The sequence below is a fragment of the Spodoptera frugiperda genome, chromosome 16 (assembly GCF_023101765.2).
Source record: "Spodoptera frugiperda isolate SF20-4 chromosome 16, AGI-APGP_CSIRO_Sfru_2.0, whole genome shotgun sequence".
In the NCBI taxonomy this organism is placed as follows: domain Eukaryota; kingdom Metazoa; phylum Arthropoda; class Insecta; order Lepidoptera; family Noctuidae; genus Spodoptera; species Spodoptera frugiperda.
In genome coordinates this window covers 4,947,630-4,970,612 of record NC_064227.1, presented here as the reverse complement: position 1 = coordinate 4,970,612, position 22,983 = coordinate 4,947,630, and the positions used below count along the sequence as shown (strand labels likewise).

Below are 22,983 nucleotides of genomic sequence, written 5' to 3'. Positions count from 1 at the left end.
ACACCAGAGGAGTCATAGGTGCGTTGCCAGTCATTAGATAACCGCGCGCGAAGTTGTCTTCTATTCTGCACACTACATCTAATTCAAAGAGCTTCATCATCATCACCAACAGCCTATAAGGGGCCACTGCTGAACAAAAGCCTCTTGCTATCAATTCACAGAAGCTACAAATACACTTTTGCTCACCCTTTTTGGAGATACCAAGGCTTCTGTGATACTATATAATCAAATAAAGTTAAATCAAATATTTTCTGGTAATGTATTTGGTTACCGTGAATGGTTTATTTATAGACTACACGTTGTTACCAAATTGGATCGTTCGCTATGAGAAGTCGTGTAAAATTCCCGGAATTTTGTTTACATTTTGAAATTATATGGTGCGGGAAACATTATAATGTATTTGTTTTGTGAATACTTTCATAAGGGACATCGTAATTATGCTTTAATTCACTATAAGGATATGTAAAGAAGTTTTTATAGTACAGGTAAATTGTTAATTTTTTATAGTGGTTTTAAGATGTGACTGATTATGATCAGATCAGAGTCATGCTCCAGCTTGAAAGGACCGACTCGATTAGTGTTTTACAATACAGCAAATCCTTACTGAAAAGCTAACAGCAAGGCCAGTGTTTTAAGTATACTTTATACTTTGCAACATGCGTTGGCGATGGCCATCTATGATATTTGCATCTCCAACAAAATTGGATTTTTTTTTGAGGAGGAGGAATGTCATCCAATTACTTCTTCCACCTTGGGTGAAGCTAGAGACAGTGTCAGACTTTTACTGACTAAAATCCACCCTGTTCCTACTCCTGCTCTTTGAGTCGGAGCCCCGGTAACCCGCTAGGTAGTCTGCAGCTCTAGATCAGAAATCAGCCCTCCGCTCCATCTGTGGTGGTCTGATGTGTCTTTAAGGCGCGTGCTAGGTGAGATTATTATGGCAAGAAAATATTTATAGTCCAACTGTGTACGGTCAACAGTTATTACTATTGTTGAAAATCTTCTATCACAATGGGACAGTCCAACCACCATGACCTTCATCACTAGCCCATTATTTATGATTAAAACATAAAAATACATTACTAAAAGGCTGAGCTGATCTAAAAATATGGCGTAAGTTTCAATAAAATTAATATTAAAGAGCACAGGTAACCCTCGAGCTATAAATTTCTTGGACAATATTAACTTAGACGATATTTATTATAGATAAAGAGTGTGCCTATAAATTTTAGCTATACAAAGGAGTTTATAATGTTGGAATATTTTTTGCTAGCTTTTGTTTGCGGTTTGCATGATTTAAGCTATGTTTTTTACGAACTAACCGTTTTTTTAAGAGCAGAAAGTCATTCAATTTCTTCTCAAAAGTGAGTCAGATTCTTACTGATTAAAACCTATTCGTAGTTCCCATTCCTGCTCTTTAAGCCGCAGTCCTGGCATCCTGTTAAGTTTTCTACAACTCCATATCGAGCATCAGCTCTACTGAACCCCGACTGTGGTGGTCTGATGGCTCTTTGAAGCGCGCGCAGAACGCAACGCGCCGTACGTTCGGGTCAGTTTCTGGTCCAACATGCAGTCCCATACTACAAATATGTTGCTAATTGTCCACATTTTAATGTCCTACTTTCTGAGCGCTTATAACCTATCTACACCTTTTTACTAATAATATCATTGGGCAGAACCCATTTGTTTAATCACAGTACACAATCACATTATGGCATCTCCTCTTTGTACTTACTTCAAGTTCACAACCCACTGATTTTGGTGAAACCACCTTCTTACTAAAATTCAGTGTCAGATTTTTATTCTGAGAATAATAGCAACAAATAAATACCTGAAAACTATTGATTGACATTTACTGTAAATAGAACAGAAGTTATTTGGTTTCACAATGAAAATGTTATATCATTTTCATAATTTTCAGGCACTGTAACACAGATGCACGGCCGGAAACCCGTGGGTTGAATACAGTTAATTTTAGACTATTGTTTTATTTCGCGTGGGTGTTCAAACAAAAGATTTTTTTTAAATGACATAACGTACAAGAGACTGCTATTTATTAAGTGGTAAATAGAGTTATATTGTAAATAATATAAATTCTTCATATCAGCTATGGATTCATCACTGATATCTTAGTAATTCTATATATTTTGTTTTTAAACGCACTAGAATTTTTGCCTGTGTCGTGGGTGCGTTTACAAATATACAAGTTCACATACACATAACACCTAGACCCGAAACAACAATTTGTGGATTACACAAAATATTGCTAAGTGTGGGAAACAAACCCGCTACACTTTGCACGGCAGCCGATTGCCCAGCTACCGCGCCAACCGTGCAGTCAATTTCCATGTGTATTTATGTTATGTTAAACCAACTCGCTTTTTATTATAGGTCCCCAACGCAGCTTGAAACTAATCGAGTAACCTTGTCGACCAGCCACTAGTATAGTTAGGCCATTACAAACGTGTGATCTATCACGTCGAAGGAATGAGACAATGTCACACAACTCGTGTAAGTGTGAGCGAGAGATCCAATAAAAAATACTTATGACAGTTTACACGTTTGTAATGGCCTAATTATAGTAAATTCGTAGCACACTATACAAACTAATATACGCCACCATAATTGTAATAGAAAAATCCAATCCCAGTTAAAAATAACTAAGGCTTAACTATTATTTATTTTTATAAAGTCATAGTTCATAATATTTTCCAAGATTTTCCAATATATTTGCGAGATGAAAGGCAAATAAAATCGCTATTACGCCCACGCCACGGTGTGAACGCATAAGACCGTAAAAAACAATTTAATGAACAAACTCATTCGGATGGAATAAGTATGGATATTAACGTTAGGACTTTTTTACTTAACTTCACGCCTTCATCCCTTAACGTGGTTGACAGAGGTGCACTTACTTGTGTACATTTTTTGACATGTTATTCTATCTTTATTTTTAAGTGTGAGAGAGCCATGCTTCGGCACGAATCGGCCGGTTAGACAGGAGTGTTACCACTACTTCATAAAAAACAGACGTGAAACAACGATTGCGTTGTGTTTTTTTTTTGTATGATTGAGGTTATCGGAGTCCCAGTCCCGTCCCAATCTTCCCTATCCCCGATTCCCCAATTAACTTTAAATTATTAACCGCCAAACCGCCGGTTTCAAGCCATGCTAGAAGCTCATATTCATGAGCAGTATTCCGCAATACACGACGCGGCGAACTAGTCAAGTTTTTCGTCAAATAATTACGTAAGTAAGCAGAAAAACATAACAATTAATCATATATGAATACTATTACTAAAAATAAGTGTGGGAGAGCCATGCTTCGGCACGAATGGGCCGGCTCGACCGGAGTAATACCACGGCCTCACAGAAAACCGACGTGAAACAACGCTTGCGTTGTGTTTCGTTGTGTGAGTGAGGTTACCGGAGGCCCAATTCCCCCTTCCCAATCTTCCCCATCCCCATTCCCGAACAACAACCCTTAAATTCCTAACTCCCAAAAAGCCGGTAACGCACTTGTAAAGCCTCTGGTGTTTCAAGTGTCCATGGGCGGCGGCGATTGCTTACCATCAGGTAATACGTCAGCTCGATTACCGGCAAGTACCATAAAAAAAAAAATAAAAAAAAATAAATAAACACTATGCCTCAGCCAGGGATAGAACCTTAATTTCATAATTCACAGCCGCTTTCCTGACCTCTCTTTATAGCATTTTTAACTAGGCAAAATTTACTAGCGTAGGTAGATCTGAGAAGCGCAGATTACCGCCTACGCAAACAAGATGATTATTTTCAGGCGACTGAAGTTAAGGCTTCGAGTTTCAGGAGAAACTTTTAGAAGTCCCGTTTTATTCCCAGTTATGCTAATTTCGGATAGATGTGCGGATTTTAAACGAACTATTATAAAGTTTTCTGTTTAAAGTTTTGCTGCACTGTGCTGTGCAGTGGAATTAATTTTGAAGTACCTATTTACATAGAAGTTGTTTATCTTGTTCTAATTTTGTTTAAGCACGGCTAACCTGTTTTTCAACTGCCTCGCTAATTGAGTAATCGCAAGTTCGACTAGCGGCTTCCCTGGGTCGAACAAAGCGTTGCTAAGGCTATCTCGGTATTTTCAAAATATCCCAGAAGTAACATGCAGTTTGCAATTATTATGCTCATAAAACTAATAATTTTAAATCAATTTCACGTCAATATTGGACTACACGGTTGACTGCCGCGTAACGTGTAGCTGGTTCGATTCCCGCGCGGAGCAACTCTGTGTGTAATCCACAAATTGTTGTTTCGGGTCTGGTCGTCATGTCTATGTGAACTTGTATATTTATTAACACATCCACGACACAGGCGACAATCCTATTGTTAGGCATCGTTTTTTTAAAAAGAAAAAGAATTAGAAATATCAACCCATTTCTAGAAAGATAAACCTTTTTAAAACTGAAACCTGATCTTCCGCTCCACTGTAGATTACTCCATTTCCATAAAACCACCCGTAAAACGTGTCATAAAGAACGTTTTAAAATTAAAATAAAAATCTCTCTCAAAGCGGTCACTCGTTCATAAAAGAATGAACGAATGAACGAATGAATGAAATGCAGTTCGCTTCCATTTAAGTGACCACTCGCAACTGAATATTTTTAAACCCACTCTTATTATAGCTTAAATCTACTGCAAAATATTACAGGAAATGAAAAGAGAAGTAAAATTATGTTGGAAGTGTGAAAGGGTGAATTAAATTTCTGAATTTCAAGTAGAAATGGTTGTTTGTCTGGAAAAACTGTCTTTGGTAGGGTTGTGTTAGTATTTCGTTATGAAACTAAAGAAATCGTAATGATCGACGTTCGAATTGGTATTTTTTAAGTACTTGCAAAATGTTTGAAATCTAGATAAATTGGTACATATCATAAAAATTAAAAATGATGTGTAGAATCAAAAGTATCATTTCACCCAAGTCAGCTCATACCCTGTCTACATACCAAACATCAAAATCAGTCCAGTAGTTTCAGCGTAATTGACGGACAAACATTCATTACATCAATAAAACGTCACTTCTACGTATAAAACGTACCCAGAAGTGACGTCATGCGTGATTACAAATCAATATAGCTTCGAAAGTATTTGTTCTCGTAAGAATATATAATATATGTGTCTAATGTTTTAAAATAATCTACAAAACGGACATTGAAATAAAAATTAGTCATTAACTCTATTACATAAAATACACTGAAATAATTTACTTTATTGGAAACAGTAGTTTACAAAATGAAATAGTTAACATTTAACCTTATCAAATGAAAGGATTAAAACGCGAATTGAAATAAAATTTTACTATGAAACGAATGGAATGAAATTTCCAACGAACGTAGAAATCCAAATGAATGCAGCCCACGCGAATTCTGAAAAGTCTATAAATACATTTATTATTGAAGGGAAATGTTAAAACTAATTAGTGACAAAAATGGTTTTTGGATAATTAGTTTCATGTACCTTTTTTACAGTTCTTTCATTCCTTAACCTCAGAAATAACTGTGGTGTGAGTGAGGTTACTGGATCACTCCTGCGGAGCTGCGGACTACCAAGCAGGTTTACCGGCTCCAGCTCTAGCTCTACAAGAAGGAGTAGGAACGGCGTGGTTTTTAGTCAGTAACAGTCTAACACTCCCTCTCGCCTCGCTCTGGCAAGAGAGGACATTGGGTGATCAATCTAACTCCTTCGCCTCGTTGCGTATTTTTTTTTGTCATATAAGATAACAATACTTAGATAAAACGAATCAAAGTTTAGGAGTGGGAGCAAATACGTCATTTCTACGTAGAAAACGTACCAAGAAGTGACATTACGCGATATTTCAAATCAATATATCTTCGAAAGTATTTGTAACCGTAAAAAACCAAAAAATACGTGTGGTATATTTTAAAATAATCTTCAAGACGGACATTAAAATAAAGATTAGTCATTCTACTCTATCGTAATATGAAGTACTTACAACTACGGAGAGTTTAGAAAATTCATTTCAAGAAATTGCTCATTTAAAACCACTAGAACAACGAAAGCAATAGAATATTCATTGTAGGCACAAATTCTATCCGTACTTGATGAAATAAGTTTGAAACTCCATTTCATTTTGACTTCAGCGCTGAAATTCAGACAACCGCCCCTAGTCATACTCATAGTTCTGTGAACTGAAAATTAGTTGTACTCAGTGAATTATACTCATAACTGTTATTATTTAAGTTTTAATGTGTGATTAAGATGATATAGAGTAGATTAAGGATAATTAAATAGAAGTAATTTTGACTGCACGGTTGGCAAAATGTCTGGGAAAACAGCTGCTGTGTAAGGTATCGGGAATTAGATTCCCGTACGGCACAATAGGGAAGATGACTAATTTTTATGTCCGTCTTGTCGGTTATTTGAAACTCTATTAGATATGTATTTTTTTATTTTCTTACGGAACAAATACTTTCGAAGATATATTGATTTGAAATATCGCGTGACGTCACTTGTAAATACATTTTATACGTAGAAATTATGTATTTTCTCCCACTCCTAAATTTTGATTCGTTTTATCTAAGTATTATTATCTTATATGACAAAATAAAAAGATACGTGTCTAATATTTTTTCATTACCTAACTGAAGGACTAAATAGATTTTTAATTTTCATACCCCGTCATCATCCTTTTGTTGGTAGCAGAAATTGTTGTTCCAAGTCTGGTCGTAATGGGAATGTAAAAATAATGTGTTTGTAAAAGCAACCATATAAAAAAATACTTTATAAACTGATAGAAATTTTACTTCTTGAGTACCAAGAGGTAAACCTAAAAAAAATCTAAGAATTAAAGAACAAAACCAACTAAAACAAGTAACTAACTTAAAAATCTAAATGTAATTTAATGTTTGACTTTCAAAACTTGGACACGTCTGGACTTGTCCGAACGTCTGTTATGAAACTAATAAAAAATTCGATCTAACATCGTACATTACACTTTAGATGCTAACACATAATACATTTCTAATAAGTTGGTTAACTATTTCATTGAAACTTTCGAATTGAATTAATGTTTTTGTTTTCAATCACTGAAAGGCTTTAAAATGCTCACTGATCTAAGCTACAAAAACATATTCAAATTACAAAAAGCTTTTTTTAAGTTATTATCCAATTACTTCTCTTGCCTTGAGCGAGACGAGAGGGAGTGTCAGACTCTTACTGACTAAAAATCACCCCGTTCCTACTACTACTCTTCGAGCCGAAGCCCCGGTAATCCCGCTAGGTAGTCCGCAGCTCCGGATCAGGCATCGGCTGATGCCTGCTACTGAAATTTCAAAAACCTATCTTTTATTCGTAGTTTTACGTATCATAGTCACCCCCATCCTAATCAACAGTCTGCTACCCGTATCAGTCCATAGCTGGACTATGTGCCTTTTTTACATAAGAGGGTTTTCCATAATAATCTGCAGCGGGGCAAACCGAGCTTACCAAACTAAAAAAAAAAAAACTGAAATCGGTTACCAATTATCTCTAAGACACTCATAAATAAAATTGATTAATAACTATAGATAAAACTTAAAACTACACAATAAATTAAGGCATGGAACTTCATTAAACAATTTATTAATAAAATGTCAAGTTTAACAAAATAACTGAACGATAACTGTTAAGTTTTCAAGTAACAAAATACTACAAACTTCAATAACCAACAATTTTACTGAAAATATTGTATTGTCGTGAAACTGAAAGTATTGTATTGTCGTGAAACTGAAGGCTGCTGAAAACTAAACGTTACACTCGTTTCCGATTCAAGAATATCGAATTTCATGATTGTAAGCTGTATTCATGAAATCAGTTACTGAATTTCAAAGGTTTTGATTTCATAATTAAATAATGTACATAGGTACCTACATAATTATTATAATTATAAACAATCTACTGCTTTGTTGATCAATTGATTACAATCGCGACTGTCGGGTAAAGCGTTTCAGGTTCGATTCCCTGATCGGACAAAATATTTTTTATGCAAAAGTATCGAAAATAGTCAAAAATTCTTAGTAATTTATGCTTGGTGTATGGCAATAAACTCACCCCCTATTACACAGGACCTATAACGAAACTGATGAGAACATCAACAGCCTATAAGTGGCCACTACTGACCAAAGGTCTCTTCTCGCTTTTCGAGACGGAACCCCGGTAAACCCGCTAAATAGCCTGCAGCTTCGGAGGTAGTCCGCAGCTCAGGTTTAGAATCTGCACCCTTGTGCATGAGAAACTGACGTCTTCAGCTTTGAGGCCAACACGACATTTTGACACGAAAATGATGTAAAGAACTATTTCACACCTTTGCAAAATCCATTGAAATTCGTGACGTCATGTAAATAGGCAACATATGAAATACTATCATACATAGCAAGAACATACTCTATTTGTAAGCTACTATATTCGTGTGTTTGTCACCCAGATTAAGGCTTTTACGGACTATTTAAGGATACAAAAGTGTAAAGGTTTCGAGGAATGGTCAGTCGTTCAGAAACCGCCCTTGCCAAGCGTATTTCAGCCTGAAAACATCATCGGTAAAGCTATATGTTATTTTGACTAGGACTTCTTGCTAAGTATCAAAAAATATTTGGAATTTTGAAAAATGTCGGTTCCATTTTGTATCCAAAGATCGAACGCGAGGCTTTAATTTCATTGTTTATGAATGAAAATCATGAAATAACCGTTTGATCTTCGTTTTTACAGTAGCTAGAAGCTTTTAATTCACTAAGTTTACACCCAAACTATGTTTGATAGACATGCAGTTGATGTAAATGACAAACTGTCGACTAAGACAACTTATTAAATTCGGAAACCTCAATCAGAGATACAATTATGAACGCCTACAAATTCTTCCTGGCACGCAGACCTTTGTACGTGACGGAGCTCTCCCTACGACTTTATACATGTCCCTTTCTAACAAATTAAACCACAATCTTGCTATCTCCCTCTAAAAACACCCACTCATAGACTCATGTAGCTACAGCCCCTGTTTTCTGCCCACATTTCAGTCTAACCCTCGTCACCAAGCCGAGCGCACGTCTCCTTCCCGCCAATTCTCATAAAAACGGACAATAATTTTGAAATCCGAATACCGACTTCCATTTTCGAACGCGCGTCAGATATGAACTTTTGACGTGGATTAATTTTTTTTTTAAGACACTGACAATAATTCGTTCTTCCTCGTCGCTGTATTTTGGACTTTTTGGACGATTTATTGTAATTTATTGACGTCGCGTATTTTTTTTTTATTGCAAGGAGAGTATTTGTGGCATCAGGTGGGCGCGATACTGCTGCTAACAGGTGAATACATATTTTTTTAATATCACTTTTATTTATGTTTTTATTGCGTAGACGTTTTTTTAACGTGTTTTCCGACGAAACGTTTATTAACCGCGTAAAACGTGTTTCTTTTAATTAAATGCGTGAAATGTGTATGTTTTTAGAATATTTGTAAGCTTTTGTATGTTACATTGTTATTATTAAGATTTATTTTGAATAAATCTTAGTATTTTTCATCAATTACATCATACGCGACATATATGCGTATATTTATTATTCGCATTTATTATAATGCGTAAACAAACACATTTATTACCAAAATATTTATTAAATTCTCGTGCTATTCTATATAGTTTCATCTAAGGACTAATTTCATTGTCTTATTTAACTGCCGTAGAATATTATCAAAAAAAAAACAATAATAATTAGATATTTATATATAATCAACATGTAAGGGTAAATAAAACATTAATTAAAAATTCAAGCAAGTGCGCAATCATTGTATTATACAAATTAATCAATTTCAAAATTAACTGAACTCAAACAGCGAAACGAAACAAACAAAATATATAAACAAAAATATTTGAGAATCACTCACGAAACGAAATTAATATTTTACGAATGAACATTGAATTCGATTGAACTCATTGTATTCGAATGAAAAAGATTATACGATTCCGATTATTGTAATCGATACGAAATTAATCGAATAGGTTTAATGAACGGTCCAGTTATTCGATTATCGGGTATTTTATGGCATAGCCTTATTGATCAGGGTGGAAAAATGTCCTCTGCGCACTGAATATTTTGGGGGAAATACTTACATTATAAAATGAAGTCCTATTTCTCGTCTGTATCAATGCAATAAGTAAGTGTTTTAAGTGTGGGAGAGCCATGCTTCGGCACGAATGGACCGGCTCGACCGGAGTAATACCACGGCTTCACCGAAAACCGACGTGAAACAACGCTTGCGTTGTGTTTCGTGGTGTGAGTGAAGTTACCAGAGGCCCAATTCCCTGCCCAATCTTCCCAATCCAAGCAAGGCCGGGAACGCACTTGTAACGCCTCTGATGTTTCGGATGTCCATGGGCGGCGGCGATTGCTTACCATCAGGTGATGCGTCTGCAAAATCATCAGATTTATATTCAGTTTTGACTAATAGATAAAATTCCTAAGAAAGGTTTAAAATATGATCAGTTAGCTATTCCCGCCCGGTGTCTCCGGCTGCTCGACTGCTTTATTGTAATGGATCCAACACAAAAATAATTATTTCATTCAAACTAGTAGTTCCGGAAACTGGCGCGTTTAAATAAACAAACAAACTCTTCAGTTTTATATTGTTAATATAAGTATTATGTTTTTGACCATTCGGGCGTTACTGCAAGTGAAAAAATTAGTTTAATATTAAAAAACGATTAACCGTCATTTTTATTTAGAGGCAAGCTTGCACCATTTTTGTGTTTAGGAGAATGAGGTCGCGAATGACGTTTTTTCTTTAAGAGAAGGATTTTATCTTTCGGCACCTTCTTCCTACAACATTTCTTGGATTATTGAGGGTGAGATTTTGACTATGGGTCCCTCTTTTCATCTAACCCTTGATTATGATTAGATATCGGAAGCTGTCAGAAGATGTTCACATTCATTTTTGTAAAAATGTTTATAGCCGTCTCCAAAAGTGTTAATTGAAATCAGTTCAGCGATTTCAGGCATATTTGTAGACAAAAATTTTAAGAATAGAAATGTGAACCGGTCATCGGTGTTAAGCATTTGCTATCGAAATTAATTTTGTGGACAATTAAATAAATTAAAACTTTCTGAAACTAAAGCAGGCTTACTTTTACTTAAGCATAACAGATGTAAAGATCTTCAGATACGAATATAAATAGGTTTGACATAATGTGTCATCTACGTAATAGAATTTTAATGCCCTCAAAATTAATCTTACCATTTTCGGAGGTCATATTTTAATCACATTAACATCAACAGCCTTATAGGTAGCCACTGCTGACCAAAGGCCTCTTCTCGCACGGAGAAGGTTTGAGCATTAATCACCATGCTTACTCAATGCTATAATTTGAAATTATAAGATGCTAGATTTCTTCACGATGTTATCCGTCACCGTTTGTCAATAGTGTACATATAACTTGGAAAAAGTCACATTGGTACTTATCGCCGGTAGGTTTCAAACTCTCATGCATGAGAAGCGGGCATCTTAAACCTGTAGATACAGATATCAATAGACAGTTCAAGAATCTTCAATCTATCGGAGGTCAGAAACATCCTCTTGCTTGAAATATCATAACACTCATCGGCAGTTATTACCTTATATCAACAGCTTGCCAGATTATGGATCTCCTCTACATACATAAGGATATCTACGCTTGGCCGAGGCCAGGTTGAAGATCTCTCCTCCCGTTGAAGATCTTACTTTAGTGGTTTGGGCATATCAAAGGACGCTGCTGTCTCTGTTAAATATGTAGTTTCTTAGTTGAATCTAACGACAATCGCAGGAAGAAAAGGTTTGGTGACGATAACCTTTACAAACAATCACGTTTGATTTTATAAATATTACAAATTCGTTATGAAACCCTATAACCCAAGAACCTTATGGCTTTTTATGGCGGTTGAAAAACTTCATCAAGAGAATAGCATTTTTAAGAAGAACGACTAGGAGCTCTCCTTTGAGCCTCCCTATGCTTGGCAGCATTTGACCACTATGCCACCGTCTTCCTTGAGCTCACTGGGCGCCTAGAGTCCTAACTCTATGGCACCCTATAAGGAACCTAGTCAGTCTCAGATGCAATGAAAACAACACAACAACAAAACATGCATTACTTACTATTGTATTTATTCTATAAAACACATAGAATTATCCAGAAACTAGCAATAAAAGTTAAAACAAAAGCTAGTCGGAGCGAGGTGAACCTAGCTAGTATTTACTGCAAGTTAATAAAGGTCAGTATTTCATTGTAGTCTAACACTGGCCTTGGGACCTAGATTTGTCCAATGTCCATTGCAACTATGTGGAAAATCGACGATTTATTGAATGTTGAAGTGAAATCGACACGTAATTGAATGTTGAAGTGAAATCGACATGTAATTGAATGTTGAAGGAAAATTGCTTTTGTATTTGAGTTTTTGTCTTGCATTTGGGAAAACGGAACCCATTTCTAAGACTCTACTATCCGTCTGTCCATTACTAGGCTGTATTTAATACACCATGATAGGTAGACTGTTGAAATTTTCACAACTTTATTTAGGGTCAACTTTTTTTATGGTATAAGCCAGTAAACGAGCTGACTGATCGCTCCCGGCCTTTAGGGGTTAGGAATTCAAGGGTTAACGGGGAATCGGGGATTAGGAAGATTTGGGGCTCCGACAACCTCATCCAGAGAACGAAACAGCGCAAACGTTGTTTCACGTCGGTTTTCTGTAAGACCGTGGTATCACCCCGGTCGAGCCGGCCCATTCGTGCCGAAACATGGCTCTCAAGTTAAAAAAACACTTAAGTTAAACTTAATTCATTAAAATATATCGCCAACGCTTCAAAATGTTGTCACTTCAAAATAAATCCTGCATTAAATCCTCGATTTAACTGTTGCTCAAATTAAATTAATGGGTAGTAATGGCAACACACAGTCATTAACTCATTCCCATTAATGGGTCATTAAATTTGCTTTTATTTGCGAGTTGCATAATATTGTGGTCCTTGTATAATCGTACTTAAGGTTTATTTTAATTTAATTTTATGAGAGAGTGTGAGTGATACCACGGCCTTACAGAAAACCGACGTGAAACAACGCTTGCGTTGTGTTTCGTTGTGTAAGTGAGATTACCGGAGGCCCAATTACTTGATTAATTCCTAATCATCCCAATTCCCCAACAACCTAAAATTCTTAACCCCAAAAGGCCGGCAACACACTTGTAACGCCTCTGGTGTTTCAGGTGTCCATGGGCGGCGACGATTGCTTACCTTCGTGTGACCCGAATGTGATCTGCTCGTTTACTGGCTTATACCATAAAAAAAAAAACTTAGTTTTAGTCAACCATTCGAACTAATGATACGTAATACTGGCCACGACGACATGATTCGAAATTCGAAAAAAATATCCCGCGAGAAGAATAAAGTTGGATTCTATTCTGTAATCATCAAAGTAACAGTGGAACATAAAATACACCTCAATCTTATTTAATAATACAATCCAAATTCAATTTAATTAAAATACAAGGAAAAACATTTTATTAAACTTAGGTACAATTTAAAAGCTTCTATTTTTAAAAATAGCCGTTGGGATTAAATCATTCAATTCGTATTTTAAAATTAAATTTGGAAAGCATTACTCGTAATTTGATTGGACATGTCTATAGCCACATAGGTACAAAATAATATTTTTAAATGTATTGGAGAATTCTAGAACATTTTTAATCTTCTTAGAGTGCATTCAAAGAAAAAAAAAGTATTTTATCCGATAAAGTATTGTGCAAAGGCAGAATAACGTCGATGGCTGTAAGCCGTATCGATCTGTGAATTTAAAAACAAAACATAGAGTCAGTTCTAGATATTCCTTTCAATACTATTTTATGCGAAAATTGTCGTTTTTTTTTTTCAATGTAAATTGTTTTAGTTCGACCTTTACAGAATTCTAGTTAGACCGACCTTTACTGAATTCCCGCCTTAATATTTGGATATCTATCTTTCGTTAATATTAGTAATGATTCATAAACAATTAACAATCCATTAAAACATTTCTAACATTTAATCTTATTTAATTTTCGACTCACACTTCACCTCAGTTTAAACTACACTGACTATTCAACCAACTAAGCAAAACTGAAGAACTAAGATTACTTCCCTTAAAACATTTAAAAACCAAAATAAAAAAGCAAACATGCTAACCAGAAAAACCATACTTACACAAAAATTTAAAAAGAAGATACAACTTCAAAAAAGGAATTCAAAACTTTTTTTTAATTCACAAACGTACACGGCACTTTGAGGCAAAGGCATTACCTCAAAAAGCCTTTGAAAAAATAAACATAATCGTTTCGAGTGTGGCCTAAGGAAGGCTATTCATTAACAATACTATTGTTCTGGCGTGCTTGCCTAGTGAATGGGCAACTTGACAAATTAAATCTGTCCTTCTTTTCCCTTTGTCTGCGTTAAATGGAGTTTTCTTATTCGCAATTCGAGATAAGATGGCGCCATTTTCAGTGATTGAAAATTGAACATTATAAACATATTAGAGTTGCCGTAAGCTTTCGTTTGCACTGTTGAACGGAAAATAAAATTTTGACATTAAAAAACCTTCTTTAGGTAATTACTTTGTAAGATTGTGTGTTTATATATGTATGTTTGTTACTCAATCTCGGCTGAAAGGATCAGGATGAATTTGGAACAGGGATAGACTGTGGTCTGAAATAACACATTATTACATGGGCTACTTTTATCCTACGCGAACGCGAGGGAAAAGGCGAGCAGAAGCTAGTTTAAGTATATATTAGTAATATTTTTGTGACATGTGAGTCTTCTTGTCTCTTCTCTGTCTGCTCGTTTGTCCATATTATATTCTATAGGAATGTGAATATGAGTTCTACATACGAGTAATAGTGGCGATCCCAATCCTGATCTCCGTGTTAATACTAAAAGCAAACAAGCATTTACAGGGTAATAATGCTTTTCTCGACGTGTAAAAGAGTTACATTGTAACCTATTTACAAAATAAATATCATTTATCTGTGAATCAGTTAGTTCGACAGTCGGGCTTACGGCCTCCAACCAAACAACCACACTTCAAAAAACGAATTCTTATTTTAACATTATGCCTAATTTATTTAATTCAACGGTTTCCAAGTACAAAATTAAGTGGCCATTAAAATATTTTTTTAAACGCTCATTTAAATTTGGAATTAACCCTTGTGCCAGTCCTAAACACCCACACTTGAAATATGGTTCGTTAGAGGCACGCTCTTACTGAGAAAATTGAATTAATTCGTGTAAAACTGTTGTATTTTGAGTTTTTAATGATAATTCTTTTGATATTTGTGTTTTTTGTTGATAATGTAGAAGATTGACATTAAACCATTGAAAAGACAGCGCCCATGCTTTTTTTAAGGGAGAAAATCATCCAATGACTTCTACGGTTTGGGACGAGGCGAGAGGGACTGTCAGACTGTTACTGACTAAAAACCACGCCATTCCTAGTCCTGCTTTTCGAGACGGAGCCCCGGTAAACCCGCTAGGTAGTCCGCAGCTCCGGATCAGGCATCAGCCCTACTGGGCCCCATCTGTTGTGGTAGATTTTTTTAAGTGTGGGAGAGCCATGCTTCGGCACGAATGGGCCGGCTCGACCGGAGTGATACCACGGCCTCACAGAAAACCGACGTGAAACAACGCTTGCGTTGTGTTTCGTTGTGTGAGTGAGGTAACCGGAGGCCCATTCCCCCTTCCCAATCTTCCCCATCCCCGATTCCCGAACAACAACCCTTAAATTCCTAACTCCCAAAAAGCCGGCAACGCACTTGTAACGCCTCTGGTGTTTCAAGTGTCCATGGGCGGCGGCGATTGCTTACCATCAGGTAATACGTCTGCTTGATTGCCGGATTGTTCCATAAAAAAAAAAAAAAATGACAGCGCCCCCAGACTAATGTCATTTAAACATGAATCGAACAAGTGCAATAGGAAACAAAAATATTATTAATTCGAAAGCTTATTGACTCTACACATGACCAAAAGGCTGGCTATTTCTTCGGTCAGAAGATAAGCATTGCCATTCAACGTGCGGCCAACCTTCTGGGAATGTTCCCCAGTGACAGGTATTAGCTTGTCATAAAACTAGACATAATCTTTCGAAACACAACAACTTTAACCAATCCTAACAGCTGGACTATGAGCCCTACATTTAAATGTTTATTTGCCGTAATCTGAACGCTTAGTACACAGTTAAAGGGTTGAAATTTAAACAACAGAAAGCATTATATTTGTTAAAACTATCGTGAGACATACTAAATTAACTAAAAAACACCTTTTGCTCACGAAAAGTTCTACTAGTTTCGAGTCACAGAGGGACTCTTCATCATGTACCTCTACTGTAGGTTGCACGACGTTGTCGCGTCTGCGTTGCTCATGATGAAGAGTCCCTCTGTGACTCGAAACTAGTAGAGCCTCTCTCCATGCGAGAGTAAACCGTGATTTTTAGTTAAAACAGAAAGAACTGCTTCTTACCATGGAACCAATGAACGTGTAGTTTGAGTCACACAAAACACACACTTTAGTTCACTAAACAACCTAAATATATTCCAGAAAATCTTTTAAAATAAACATAACAGCCAAGTATTCATTGAAGCGTCTAGTCGTGGATAGCCAAACGGTTCAATTTAAAAGTTTCCAGCCAAATGAATCTAGAAAATTATTTACATAAAGGGGAAGTTACATAATGAGACCGTTATTTACCTTTAATGTACCTAAAGTCTAGGTTATTACGGTCCATTTCAGTCTAAAAATATATTTTAGGAGTCTCTTTAAGATCTATTTTAAGCAACGAGTTTTGTATTACGACGGGTACTAAGTTTTAGGACAAGTTCCATAGAATTTAGTGTCGGTATTATCTTTTGGAAGTACTTTGGTATTATCGTTTTAAGTATCGATTAATGAATGGAAATGGCTCGTGATGTTATCTTTGAATTAGACTGCAAGGTTGGTGCGCTGGCTGGCTGGCTGCCTTGCAACGTGTAGCGGTTTCGATTCCCGCACGGAGCAACTTTGTGTTATTCACATTTTGTTGTTTCGGATCTTAGTGTCATGTGCATGTGGACTTGTACCTACGTATGTAAAAGCAACTACGACACAGGAGAGAAAAAATAGTGCGGAGTAAAAAAATGGTGGGTTTACAAACATGCCTTTTTCACATACACATGACACCCAGACCCGGAAAAACAAATATGTGGATATACAGGCTGCTTTTTTGTTTCTTTAACCACTCATGCAAAACGGTTATAACTTAACTTATTTAACACATCTAAATAGTCAAAACTAATCTCTCATTTTCAACAATCTTACTAACAAAATATAAAACTTAAAACACTTCTGAATAGTCAATCTCTCATCATCAGACAATATACAATCCACGCTTCAATAAAAAAACAGTCAAATAAAAACTCTTCATATAAAAACACAACACCCTATCGATATCTGAATCGATTACCTCTTGACGTCAAAACGCAAGGTTTCTGAATGCGTATTAATCCTAGGCTAATCTGTTTCACGCGATTATGTCCCTTATTCAACACTTAATAGAGCTTACTTGTAAGTATTTCGATCATCATTCAGTTTTTGATTATCCTCTTTGCTTATAAGGTTTCTTTTCGCGTGTCTTTAAGCCCTTACTTTAGAGAATTGATGTTGATTGTGTTTTATTGTTCTTTAAAGACATTTTTAGTTTGGTATAACTTCATTTTCTGTTCTCATTAGAATTTAATAAAGCCACTTCTAGTACTTCCTATTGTACCTATTGATAATGATAATGCTCCTATTGATAATGTAGGAGATTAACATTAAACCATTTAAAAGACAGCGCCCATTCTTTTTTTTGAAGGGAGAAAATTCATCCAATGACTTCTCGTGCCTTGTGTGTGCCAAGAGGGAGTGTCAGACTCTTACTAACTAAAAACCAGTGCGTTCCTACTCCTGTTCTTCGAGCCGGGCCCCGTCAACCCTGATAATTCTTCCGTGACTCCGTATCGAGCATTAGCCATACTGAGCCCCATGTGTGGTGGTCTGATGGCTCTTGGAGGCCGCGACACTTTTAAATACCCTTTTTTTAGGGGATGGGGGGAATCATCGAATGACTTCTCTCGCCAGAGCACGAGAGGGAGTGTCAGACTCTTACTGACTAAAAACCACCCCGTTCCTACTCCTGCTTTTTGAGCCGGAGCCTCGGTAACCCGCTAGGTAGTCTGCAGCTCCGAGACCCTAGAGTTAAATTAAGGGTTAAGTTAGGTCACCAAAAATTTTGTAGATGATGCTACCTAGGCATCTCTCGGTGGCTTATAACAATTTCAGGATATATTTCTGTTTAACATTAACCACCATTTTCAGTAAGTGTTTAAACATGAGTCGTTTCGCCTATCATAATGTCTGTTCGTCCCCTCCTATTATGCAGGGATAACGAAATACTATACCATATGTAATAAAATTTTACAGCTCGGTTTTACAACAGTCTCCAAAGTGTCTTAAACTGAACTTATTTATGTCTTTATTAAAGATTTTTTCTACTTTATGTAGAGATTTTACTTGTATTTAGTCTTGAAGTATTTTTTTTTTTACTTATTACGAGATATAGTTGTCCCTATAACTTATAATTTTAGTGTAAGATTCCAAATGTTTTAAAGTTTGTTAGTCAGTCAGTTTTATTTTCATTAAATATGTAGTTACTTGTTTCGAATATTTTTCCGATTTCTTTCATATCTGTTTCACTTTACCACTTTACTTTACGTTTACCTCTAGAAAAGTTTCTACTTCTCCTCATAAGTGGCGGTTACTGGTCAATGTCTCATCAAAATCGATTCAACAATCACTTATGATTGATATAAAATGAAGACTTAACTTCACAAACTATTATAATCTTTATAACATTAACAAAAGAAACTAATTCAGCCTAAACTAGGATTATTCTAAAGGCCTATGCCCAAACCAAGTCACAAGTCTAAACATAGAATAGTGAAACATCATCAAAGTTTTTCCTTTGACCCACCTCGCTATCTTTTCAACAATATTTCGTTTATTTTCGGCCAAATTTCTTGGAAACATCCAAGCCCCACTCTTTATCATAGAACATTATATTTAATCCAGCAGAAATGTCTTTTGCGAGGAAAAATTTCGAGTATTCAGCATTTGAAGGCAGTTTATTACGCAGTACTGGACTATTTTGGACCCTTTTGAGGTAGATATAAGATATAATTTAAAATTAACGTCTTTATGCTTGGCTAGTTTTTCGTAAAGCGTGATTAGGTGGCTTGAAGGTTTTCGCTCAGTCCCCGGGCTAGACAGTATTTTATAATGTACAGCAAATAGTGTGTGGCGACACATAACAAGTGACGGATGACAGAAGTCTCATATAGAAGATCCAAATCAAGCGAGGACGTCATAAATCCTTCATCGTAGATACATATGAACTTTACACATGCGAATCATAAACATGGATAGTAAATCCCAACGAAAAACGGTTGGGTAGAAAGCCCGCCAGGCACGATCACGATCTTTAAAAGTGCCTAGTCAAACTCAGAACCAAATTTTTAGCCAATGATAGTGCATGTCATCGTCAAATCAGCCATAAAACATATTGTTCCTCCAATGTCTTCCAGATTACAGCTACATTAAATGATAAATAAATTGGTGTCACTGTCTACCTCATTTCGTGGACATAAATCTCAACCATCCTCAATTTTATTTATTGTGATTTTTACACTCATCTTCCCTTCACTCTCTGAACATAACCAAATCGTTAAGGAGGCACCTAAGCATATTTCCATAAGCGAATGTTGGGTAACCGATACTCCAAGTATAGGTATACCTATGTATATAAAGAATACTTCCCGCCTCTAATGTACATACAAGTTATACATAACCAGTCTATCATGGTCTCGCTTTGCATAGCCTTTCCGTACGTTCAGAGGTCAGTTTATACTGGTTTAGGTTGATGTGAAGCACATGTACCGATATCTCTCCACATAACATCTTTATCGCGGACATCCGAAGGAGGGGGGGAGGGATTCTTCAGTGAAAATATTCGCTAAGACCACGATAGGAAAAATCTATTGGAATGTTATAGCGACATTTTTTGGAAGCTTGTCGCAATTTTAGCCATATTTTCGGTTGTCTTTTCTAAAGGGATTTGAAATGTCATTTTTGACACGATGACCCAATTATGATAGATGGCGTTTCTGTACTTTAAAATCTCGTGCTTGTTGTGTTTATATCCGAAACTCTTATTTATAGCTACTTCTTTGCTTGTTGAAAAATGCCACTTACCTATGTGGCAGGTATGATGTACCTTGCTCACCCCTTTTGTAAATAAAAACACTATGCTATATTTTCATCAAAACAAACTAGGTAATAGCTAGCAGTAGTCTTAATACGACTGCACGGTTGGCCCCTTGGTTGGGGAATCGACTGCCGGGTAACGTGTAGCCGGTTCGATCCCCATAAGGAGCAGCTCTTTGTAGGTGAACTTGTATATTTGTAAACGCACCCACGACACAGGAGAAAATCCTAGTGTGGGAAAACTTCTTTTTTAAAGAAAAAACCCAGTCAAACAACCGTACTACTCGAAACAACCCCAAAAGCCTTATCTTCCATCCGAATTCACACGAAACTTAACGCCAATATATTTTTACGAGTAGGCAAGCTCTGGTTACTTATATACGTATAATATATAATATAAAAATTGATATCCAAAAGGGATTTTGTGAAGGAAGCCTCAAAAGATGTCCAGGGTCCCCCATATTGGTAGAGGGTCGATTGAATCACAATTTATTGTTAACAGAGGTTCAATATTTTCCGATGAATTTTATGTTAAGTTAAAAAATATTATAATCCAATGTGGGTAGAAACAAATTTCCTGCGGTACATGCGTGGGCAGTTCCAGTATTTGGTATGTGGCTCGGCTTTTGATTAGGTTTAGGTTGAATAGTTTATTTTCTGATACAGCTTCATTGGGTGAATAGATTCTGAATGCTATTCATCTGAAATGAACGCATAATAGAACAATGATGATCTTTTTTTTATTTTTAGATAGAAAAGTGTTTTGAAATATGTTTTTTTTTTATTTAAGTCAGTTTATAGACTAGAAAATATATGAACCGTCACAAATGATGTCGATATACGTTTTTATGGACTTCTGCAACAGTAGAGGATTTCATTACATGGGCGGTTTGCCGGCTTGAGGTATCAGGCGGGAGAATGGGTCTCTGGAAACCTCTATCAAACGGCGCAACACAGCTGGGTACTTTCATGCTTATTTTCTGTGAGTCCGTTATATCACGCCAAGTGAGCTGATCCCACTCGTGCCCAAGCATGGCTCTCCCATTTTGACACCTCTAAACAAAAATACATTGCAGAATGTTCATGTTTTTAGACATATGTGTAACTATGAAACCCTGGTTGTAACGTATTAATCTGTACTTGATTTTGTCATACAATCAAAACTGACCAAATTATATGCGTCTAAAGTATCGATGACTTGAATTTCTCATACAAAATAAACGTTGTACTATGACGTCATAGTACAACGTCCCACAATTGTATATTTTTTCAAAGCTATTTTAAAATACAATTCTCCATTACATTCATACAGTGTGAACACTTTACACATAAGCACACCATTCTGTCACCAGCAGAACTCTTGACAAAGACGATCACATAATCCTTTATCGTTTCCTCGCTTAGCGTGTGTAGTTCAGTATAAACAGCTTAGATGCGAGGTAACTTCTAGCAAACGGGGGCTGGTATTTAAATGGATTATACCATACAACGGGTTGAATAGAAGGTAAAGTAAAAATGTGTGTTATTAAGGCTACTAAGCTAATCGTCGAGTAGCATAATTAATATTCGAAGTAGATATTATTTCTGCTATTTATTCTAATAAAATAAGACGGCCATTAAAATAAAAATTAGTCAAAATTAGTCATTTGCTCTGGGGCGACACATGACAACGGATGACGTCATAAAAATCCTACATCGCACATGTGAAGTTTACATGCGAATAAACATGGATAGGAAATCCCAACGAACAACAGTTGGGCAGAAAGCCCGCCAGGCATGATCACCTCGCCTGGTCGGAGGATCCTCCTTTTTTTAGGGAACTTTACTCTCTGTTCCCTAAAACTCTATTATTCATTTATTGTTACAATTGCACTTCTGCACTTTTTTTCTTTATTGCACCATTTTATCGGATCTTTAGACTAAGAATAAAGGTTAGCAACACACTGACAAACTTTGCTGTGTTTGTGCACTAAAATAATTATTGTTTTACTTATAATAGCTTAGTTTGTTATGTATGTTTGCGTTTACCTTTTGACTTTCTTAGATATTTTAAGAGTTATCTGACTGCTAGGGTTCCTAGTTTCTACGTCTAGTCCAAACGCAGAGTTATTGGGGCTTTTTCGGATTTTCGAAATATCTCTATCACTATTTAAAAGCAAGTCTAGAATTATGTTTGGTTTACGGCAATAAGTTCATCCTGTATTAAACGGGAATGTATGAGTAGGAACAGAATGCTTTTAGTCACTAAGAGTCTGACACTTCCTCTAACCTCACAGCAGGAGAAGTCATTGGACCCTCTCAAAAAAACCTGCTCCTTTGGGGATTTAAAGGCCAAACATTAATGTTACGCTATAAAAAGACCTCTAACTCACAATACATCCTCCTACGCCCAACGAAATCAACTAATTACTTCTACATAAAGACTATTTAAAACAAATTAATCCATGAAAATATAAACTGGCACACTCTCATACATTTTGTAACAAATTTTATATTAATCCAACAACGTTTAATCCTCAGTACTGAGTTTAACTCGAAGGAATATAACTTTGTTGTACAAAACTTAATTTTGAATGAAACTCATCTTAATCAAATCTTGGAAGCTTTCTTGCTTCTCACTTAGGTAGGCAGAATTTTGC

General features: G+C 36.1%; 1 protein-coding gene across 2 annotated transcripts in view; it reads left to right on the top strand.

Annotated features, from left to right (window-relative positions):
* LOC118280728 (uncharacterized) overlaps positions 1-22,983 on the top strand; it is a 113,700-nt gene that overhangs the window by 19,833 nt on the left and 70,884 nt on the right. The window contains exon 1 of one of the 2 annotated variants that reach the window (XM_035601067.2): positions 9,034-9,327. The exons of the other annotated variant lie outside the window; for it this stretch is intronic. The gene's annotated coding sequence lies outside the window, so the exon portion shown is untranslated. Of the gene's footprint in view, positions 1-9,033; positions 9,328-22,983 lie in introns of those variants that run through there. 2 annotated transcript variants of the gene reach the window in all.